This window comes from Zonotrichia leucophrys, chromosome 1 (genome assembly GCF_028769735.1).
Source record: "Zonotrichia leucophrys gambelii isolate GWCS_2022_RI chromosome 1, RI_Zleu_2.0, whole genome shotgun sequence".
Taxonomy (NCBI): Eukaryota; Metazoa; Chordata; class Aves; order Passeriformes; family Passerellidae; genus Zonotrichia; species Zonotrichia leucophrys.
The window spans coordinates 105,101,109-105,108,044 of NC_088169.1; the positions used below are offsets into that span (position 1 = coordinate 105,101,109).

General features: G+C 47.3%; 1 long non-coding RNA gene across 2 annotated transcripts; it reads right to left on the bottom strand.

Annotated features, from left to right (window-relative positions):
- Positions 1-397: 397 nt before the first annotated feature.
- On the bottom strand, positions 398-2,858 carry LOC135443146 (uncharacterized). Of its 2 annotated transcripts, none has more exons than XR_010438842.1 (3): positions 2,277-2,407; positions 1,741-1,945; positions 398-1,573 (listed from the first exon to the last, which is right to left on the bottom strand). It is a non-coding gene; the product is annotated as an uncharacterized LOC135443146 (long non-coding RNA). The 2 variants fall into 2 exon arrangements; XR_010438844.1 differs by lacking the exon at positions 2,277-2,407 and adding an exon at positions 2,755-2,858 and having other exon boundaries at positions 494-1,573.
- Between the last annotated feature and the right edge of the window lie 4,078 nt (positions 2,859-6,936).

The following is a 6,936-nucleotide window of genomic DNA, read 5'->3' on the forward strand; positions in this document are numbered from 1 at the left end:
AGCATCATAAAGTCACCCCAGGACAATTGTTTAAAACTATTTTTGCTGTCAATAGATCCTGTGGTATGAAACTCAGGGTTTATGGCTGATCAATGGATGATAAAAACAGGCCAGGAAGGATTGTGAGAAGCTCTGTTGCCCTCTTGCCAGCCAAAGCAGGATCAGCTATGTCACAACCATTTGTCTAACCTAGTTTTTTCCAGGTTGAGCACATCCCAACATGTCTCCTTGCTTTCCATGGAAAACTTTTTCTACCTCTCAACTTTTACTTGCAGTTCAAGCCTGTTACTGAGTCCATGCAGAAGAAAAGACTAATTTTCTCCTTTGCAGCAGTGTTTCTCCTCACACACCTCCTCTGTGGGCTAAACACCCTGAATCTTCCAGCCTTTTTCCTCTTGGCCACGCTCCATCCAGCTGCTGCCATTCATTTCCCTCTCCTCTGGGCTCTCCATGTGCTTGAGAGAGTTTGTGTGTCTGCAGTGCAGCTGTCCCAGCCAGGCAGCCAGACTCTGCTGGCAATACCTTTACATATTTCAGTACCCTGCTGTGTACCTTTGAAGGGACAGCCTGCACTTGTGGTGTGTGCAGGGAACTTTCCTCCCTTTCACTCAAAGTCCATGTGAAACTGAAAGTCCAGCTCTGCTGGCACTCCTGATGCTGCAGGCACAAGCACATACAAATACTGACAGGCATTTAGCAAGCTGGATAAAACAGCAGCTGGATTTTAACCATGTGGTTTCCCCTCCTATTTCTGGGTTGGTTTCAGTGTTACAGCATGACCTTTGTAAGATTGGTCTGGATTTTGGTGGAATCTTAAAGCACACAGTCTTTGCCTAAAGAATACCATGAGAAGGGGCTGATCTTTATTGCATTCACACAGGATGAGAGGCATAAAGTTAACCTGAAACAGCCATGAGCTGCCTGAAACCTGCACTCCATCCCAAAGGCTCTGGAAAGTTTTGTTGATGTTATAGATGGATAATGAGATGATTTGCTCTCGCAATTAAAAGATAACTATTGTGTGAATATTAAGAAAAGCTTTAGTGATGTATAGTTATGTTATTGTCCTCTGTTCTTCCCACAGTTCCCTTCCCCCCCTGTATTTTTGCCATCAGACAGCCTGAGGTGTCTAGGACAGGTACAAAGAAGGTGTGCACAAATTCCCCTTACCTGGGGCAGTGGGGAATGGAAAAGCTCAGGGGGTGCAGCATGGCAACACCTGACCTCCAATCGAGTCACAAGAGAGGAATCTCCACTGATAAATGGCAAAGAAGAGCTGAGTGACAGACTGTGGGAGGGCTGGGCTGGCTGATGCAACCCCCAGGGGTATAAAAGACTGAGCATCCATCTTGAAGATGAACCAGCCACATGGCATGCACAGGGCAATTCCCAGCTCTGCAACTTTTTCCTTATGTAGTCCTTTGCTGTATTTTTGTTAAGGTTTAATAAATTTTTTAAATTTTCAAAGTGAGCAGTTGTTTCTCACAGTCAGATCTGGCAGCACTCCTGTTGTGACAAGGTCGAATATCAAGGATGGATATCAAGGCTGAATGAACTGCGCGTGCTGACGTCCCTGAAACGATGGGGAGAAAGGAAATGAAGTTTATCGGGGGCTATGAAGTTAGGATAAATGAAGTTTATCGGGGGTAGAAGCGCAAACCCTCGGTCCCTGTGAGCGGGGCAGGGGAGGGCAGCGATGGCACTCGGGGACAGGAGAGGCTGTCCCTGGGATACACTGACCTCCACCGGTGCCTTTCCCAACTACATCCCTGCCTTGCCACACTCCTGCCCAGAGTTTCATCAACCATTTCGCCACGGTTGGGATTCCTAATTCTCTCCCGAAGTTTGACTTGAAATGCCGGGACAACCCGGGATTCAGCAGAGCAGTGATTGACGCGTCCTTAGGTTTGCCACAGTGCCTTTGGCTTGCTGTCACCTAAGCAGCCTAGGGAAAAAAGTATTAATCACAAACTATTACAAGCCCAAATGCAAAAACACCTTTGCCTTTAATAAAGAGCTCCTTTGCCTTTAATAATTACATTAATAGTAAAAAAGCCCCACGATATTAATAGTAAAAAAAAAATCATGGCCACATCAAACAAGCTTTTGGACAATGCTCTCAGGTATGTGGTGTAATTCTTGGGGCTGCCCTGTGCAGGGCAATGAGCTGGAGTCATCCTTATGGTCTCTTTCCAGCTCAGCATATTCTATAATTATATGATCTTATGCTTTACTCATTAGGCAGAAAACATATTTGTGTTTCATAAGAAACTCACATTTCTTAATAGTTGCATGTAAGAAATGTGTCTTTCTGCACTATGGTGATTCAGGTTGAGGAGTGTGGCGCTTTATCCCTGAGGACTTCAGAGCACTGAATGAACCTATAAAACCATTATGCAAAGCCCTTTTCTACCTTCCTCACAGCCTTACTCAGCTGAGCCCCTTTGTCAGCACGTGTGTTCAAGATGGGCAAATAAAGGTGTGTGTGCTTTCACTGCTGCCACTCACTCAGGAGAAGCCACAGGCTGCCAAGGCTGTGACTGTTGTGCAAGGGGAAGCCCTCAGGTACCAGCCTGTCCCATTCCCCTCACATGAACTCCTGAACTGTGTGGGATTTACTGGCACATCACCAATGCAACAAGCCAAGCGATACTGCTCCTCCTCCTCCTGTGCTCCCCTTTGCCAGCATTCGGTGGTCAGAGCAAAGGGCAGCTGAGCCAGCTGATATTGTGGAAGCCAGAAAAGGGTTCTTACCAGAAGGCTCCTGTGGGACACTGGAATCATTGTACTCTGTCCTCACATTCTGATGTTACTCAAGCAGAACAGCATTTCTTTCTGCAGTGACTGTCACAGTAAAGCTGGCAATTTGAGCGAAAAAAGGAAAAGGAAGTAGATCACCTGCATAAAAACCATAGCAACCAAATATCTATTAATACTTCATTTACACACGTGAGCATTGTCTATTCCTATCAACCATGTACACTCCCATTCTCCTGAGATGTACTTGATTTTCTTTACAGGATTTAACTGTCTGATCTTTGGTGCTTGATCAGGTATTCCCACATTTTTTGCAAGTGCCCCACTGATCCTCTGTTTTGGGGGATCTGCATAAGATAGTTCTGTGAGTAGCAAGACATAAAAAACCTTCCCTTGTGGTATTTTCTGGGGTCCCCCATGGCAGGAAGGAATTAATCTGACTCCATGTTCTTAGAAGGCTAATTTATTACTTTATGATACTATATTAAAGAATGCTATACTAAAACTACCCTAAAGAATAGAGAAAGGATACTTACAGAAGTCTTAACAAGATAGTAACAAATAACTCCTGACTCTCTCCTCAGAGTCCAACACAGCTGGAGCATGACTGCTCATTAAGTTAAAACAATTCACATGATACCAATCAAACCATCTGTTGGATAAACAATCTCCAAACCACATTCCAAAGCAGCAAACACAGGAGAAGCAGGAGATAATATTGGTTTCCTTTTTCTCTGAAGCTTCTCAGCTTCCCAGGAGAGAAATCCTGGGCAAGGAGATTTTTCTAGAAAATATGACAGTGACATTCCCTCTCCCACTTTTCTCCCCCATGTTTTATGGATCTTCTATATTTTCTGTATTGGTTTCCTCTACTTATCCCAGAAAGCCAATCTCAGTGTTCCCAGGTTCTCTTTTATCCCTCCTGCTAACCATGTCTATATTCCATTTTCTCCTGTGCTCTCCTAAGTCAACTAAGACATGTATCTCCCTCCTGTATTGCCTGAGGCCTCCTGCTACACTCATCTCAGCTTTCATACCTCCTGTATCTCTCTTGTAACGTTCCTATTCCGAGTGTTTTACATGAAAGCTAGGCAAGATACCTCATACACCATGTCTGATTCAAACTCTGGGCATGCTACTCACTCAGCAGCCTGGCATGTCTACCAGAAGGAGGAACAGCTTTGTGTCACTGAGCAATAAAGCAATATCTGCTCGCCAGTTTCCAGGAAACCTGTGGGACACGAGATTTTTTATGATGCAACTCTGTCTCTGACATGTCTCTGTTAGGGCTTTGAAAGGGTGGTGATGACAGGGAGGCTGCACAAGCCTTGTCTCTCTGTGGAATCTGACTGGAAACCAAAGGCAGCAGCAGACAGCAGTGATAATGGGCACATCAAATCACAGCTGGGGTAAGGCAGGCTCTGAGGCTGTCTCTGCTGCTCCCTAGGCGTGGGTATTCCACTGCAGCAAAGCCTCAAGTTATGAGGCTGCTGGGAGGTTCTACCCTGCAAACCCTACTAATAACAGAGTGGGAATGTTAAGTAACAAAAATAAAAACAATAAAAAAAAGTTGCTAGGAATTAGTCCACCATGCCCAAAGAGCCTCAGGAAACTTGGTGTGACCCTTCCCAGCTTGACAGATCATTCTCCAGCCTGAAGAATGGGATCTGCCTTCTCCCTGAGACCTGAAGAAAGGGATTTTCCCTCTGTCCTGCAGCAGGGTAGAGCTGATTCCTTTCTCCTGAGTATCCACATGATGTGAGAGCCTGAATTCTCAAAGGATAAACATTGCTGACATATACCTAACCATGGGCTCAGAAAGACCAAAGCTGTGTTTAGAAAAGAAATTCCAGCTCATTTAAGAACTCTTTACAAAGTTATCTTTATGCCTAGCTCTGTCTTGCCTAAATGCATCTAATCTTGAAAAACAATTTGGTAATGTTGAGAGCTTCTATTTTTTTTCTCCTGTGTTTTAATATATTCTTTACAGTACATTTTATTTAACAGTAAATTATTTAATCTTTAATATCTTTAATCTTACATGTTTAATTTTCTAAATCTTCCAAATTGTTATCACTTAGGACTCAAGAAGGAGAATTTCTGCAGCTGTACATCATGCCTCCACTCAGAAATGTGTAACCAGAGTCAATCTAGCTTTACTTTACAGCCATAGAGAGAACTAAGCATTTTTACCATAGGACCCATCTCAGTGAGAGATTTTTTCAATGATCTGCTCTCTGAGCTCTATCATTTTTCCAAACTCAGACATAGCTGTTTTTCACAACTGCCAAGATATGATATATTTTCCTCTTTTTACTTCCTGCTGTGTTTCTGAGCTAACCTCTCTTCTTCCTTGGTGAGTTCAGGTTGTGTCTGGAGTCAGATAGCACCTCCTGATCTGCAGGCAACCAGGAGAGTCATAGTGCTCTTGCTTCTGATGTGTTTCTTCTCTCAAGTATTTGAGTTCTGAGTTCCTAAGCTCTCTCATAGATGGGAAGTAGGAAAACAACCAGATAATAATGATGGGAGCAGCAGGACCAATGCAGCCTGCTTTCCTATGGATTAATGTTGCAAGGTGTGGGTTCTCTGCTGCATGATAAGGCAGTAACAGGGATGCCAGCTGCAGGCTTTTCCTGAGCTGTAGTGCAGCATCTTTCTATACCAGACTATCTCCAAAAAACATGCCTAAAATGATTAACATTGACTCCTCTGACCAATTACCTGAATTGGTCAGAATTAGACAGACAGGTCTTTATATATATACACACACAGCCCTATCACTTAAGCCTAATTTGCTTAGACAAGCCAAAACTGCAAGGGCTGAGTTACACCAAAGGTACAAACCATTTGGCTGTGATTATCAAAGTCAGCTGCATACACATATTTTTTTTTGTGATCTTGCCCAAGTGAGGAGTTTGCACTTGCCTGGTTCTGCGATCTAGTTCGAATGCTGCAGATCCCAAGCTGAAATTATCCACTGAAGACAGAGTAGCTTTTAATTTAAATTGAGGCAGATATGAGCTCTGAGACACTGCCCAAGGATGCAACAGCTCTGCTCCCAAGGTGGGCAGGCATCTGCTCTCTCTTGAGGGCAGGGTGGCTACAATCTCATCCCCAATATCTGTTCTTACAGTGGATGCTTTTTACCCCAGGAGCCAGCTGGGCTCAGGTCTATCTCTCTGGGAAAAGCACAAGCAAGCCTGCAGGCAGAGGTGCACTCAGAGCAGTTAGTGGCCTCAAGAAAAGCCAAAACTGTGTAGCCAAGTGCCTTTTCAGCTTGGAACCAAAAGCACCGAAGTCTCAGAGCCAAATCCAAGTAAGATCGAGCGTAACCAGAGCGCACCGGCGCAGCCAGCAGGGAGGGCAATACCCACGGAACGAGTGCGGGCTGGCACCGGGGCCGCTCCTGCCAGCAGCAACAGCGAGGAACGGGGAGCAGGAGCGGAGCCGCCTCCCGGGCGAGCTCGCAGCGCTCCCCGGCGGCCGAGGGACGGAACGGGAGCCTCGGGGCGGAGCGGAGTGCGGGACATGGCCGGGATGGAGCGCAGGGGGATGGCGTGCGCCGGGGTGGAGGAGTGCCCGGCATGGCCAGGATGGGGATGGAGTGCCGGAGGACGCCGTGGCTGGGGGTCGGTGTGCCGGGATGCTGTTTGCCGGGGATGGAGTGCCGGAGGATGATGTGGCTGGGATGGAGCACCGGAGAATGGTGTGGGTGGGGATGGAAGAGTGCCGGGCATGACCGGGATGGGGATGGTGCGCCGGGGGCGGGGGGGCGTAGGTGGGCATGCGGTGCTGGAGGATGGCGTGGCTGGGGATGGAGGAGTACCGGAGGACGGCGTGGGTGAGGATGGAGTGCCGGAGGATGGGGCGTGCCGGGGGTCGGTGTGCCAGGAGTTGTCGCGTTGTAGGTGGCGGTGTGGGTGTGCGGAGGCGTGGCGGGGACAGTGCACGGGGGATGATGATGGGCCATGGGACGGTGCGGATGGAGGCGATGCCGGGGCGAGACCCGCAGGAGACGGGCGGAGGAGCCGCCGCAGAGTGCCGGGAAAAGCGCTCGGGAATGATCCTCAGCGCTGCTCGGCGCTGGATGCAGCGCCCGAAAAACCACCCGGGAATGCGGAGGAGCCCGGTCAGGCGTGAGAAAAATATCAGATTTGTCTTTACAAACAAGCTGGTAGA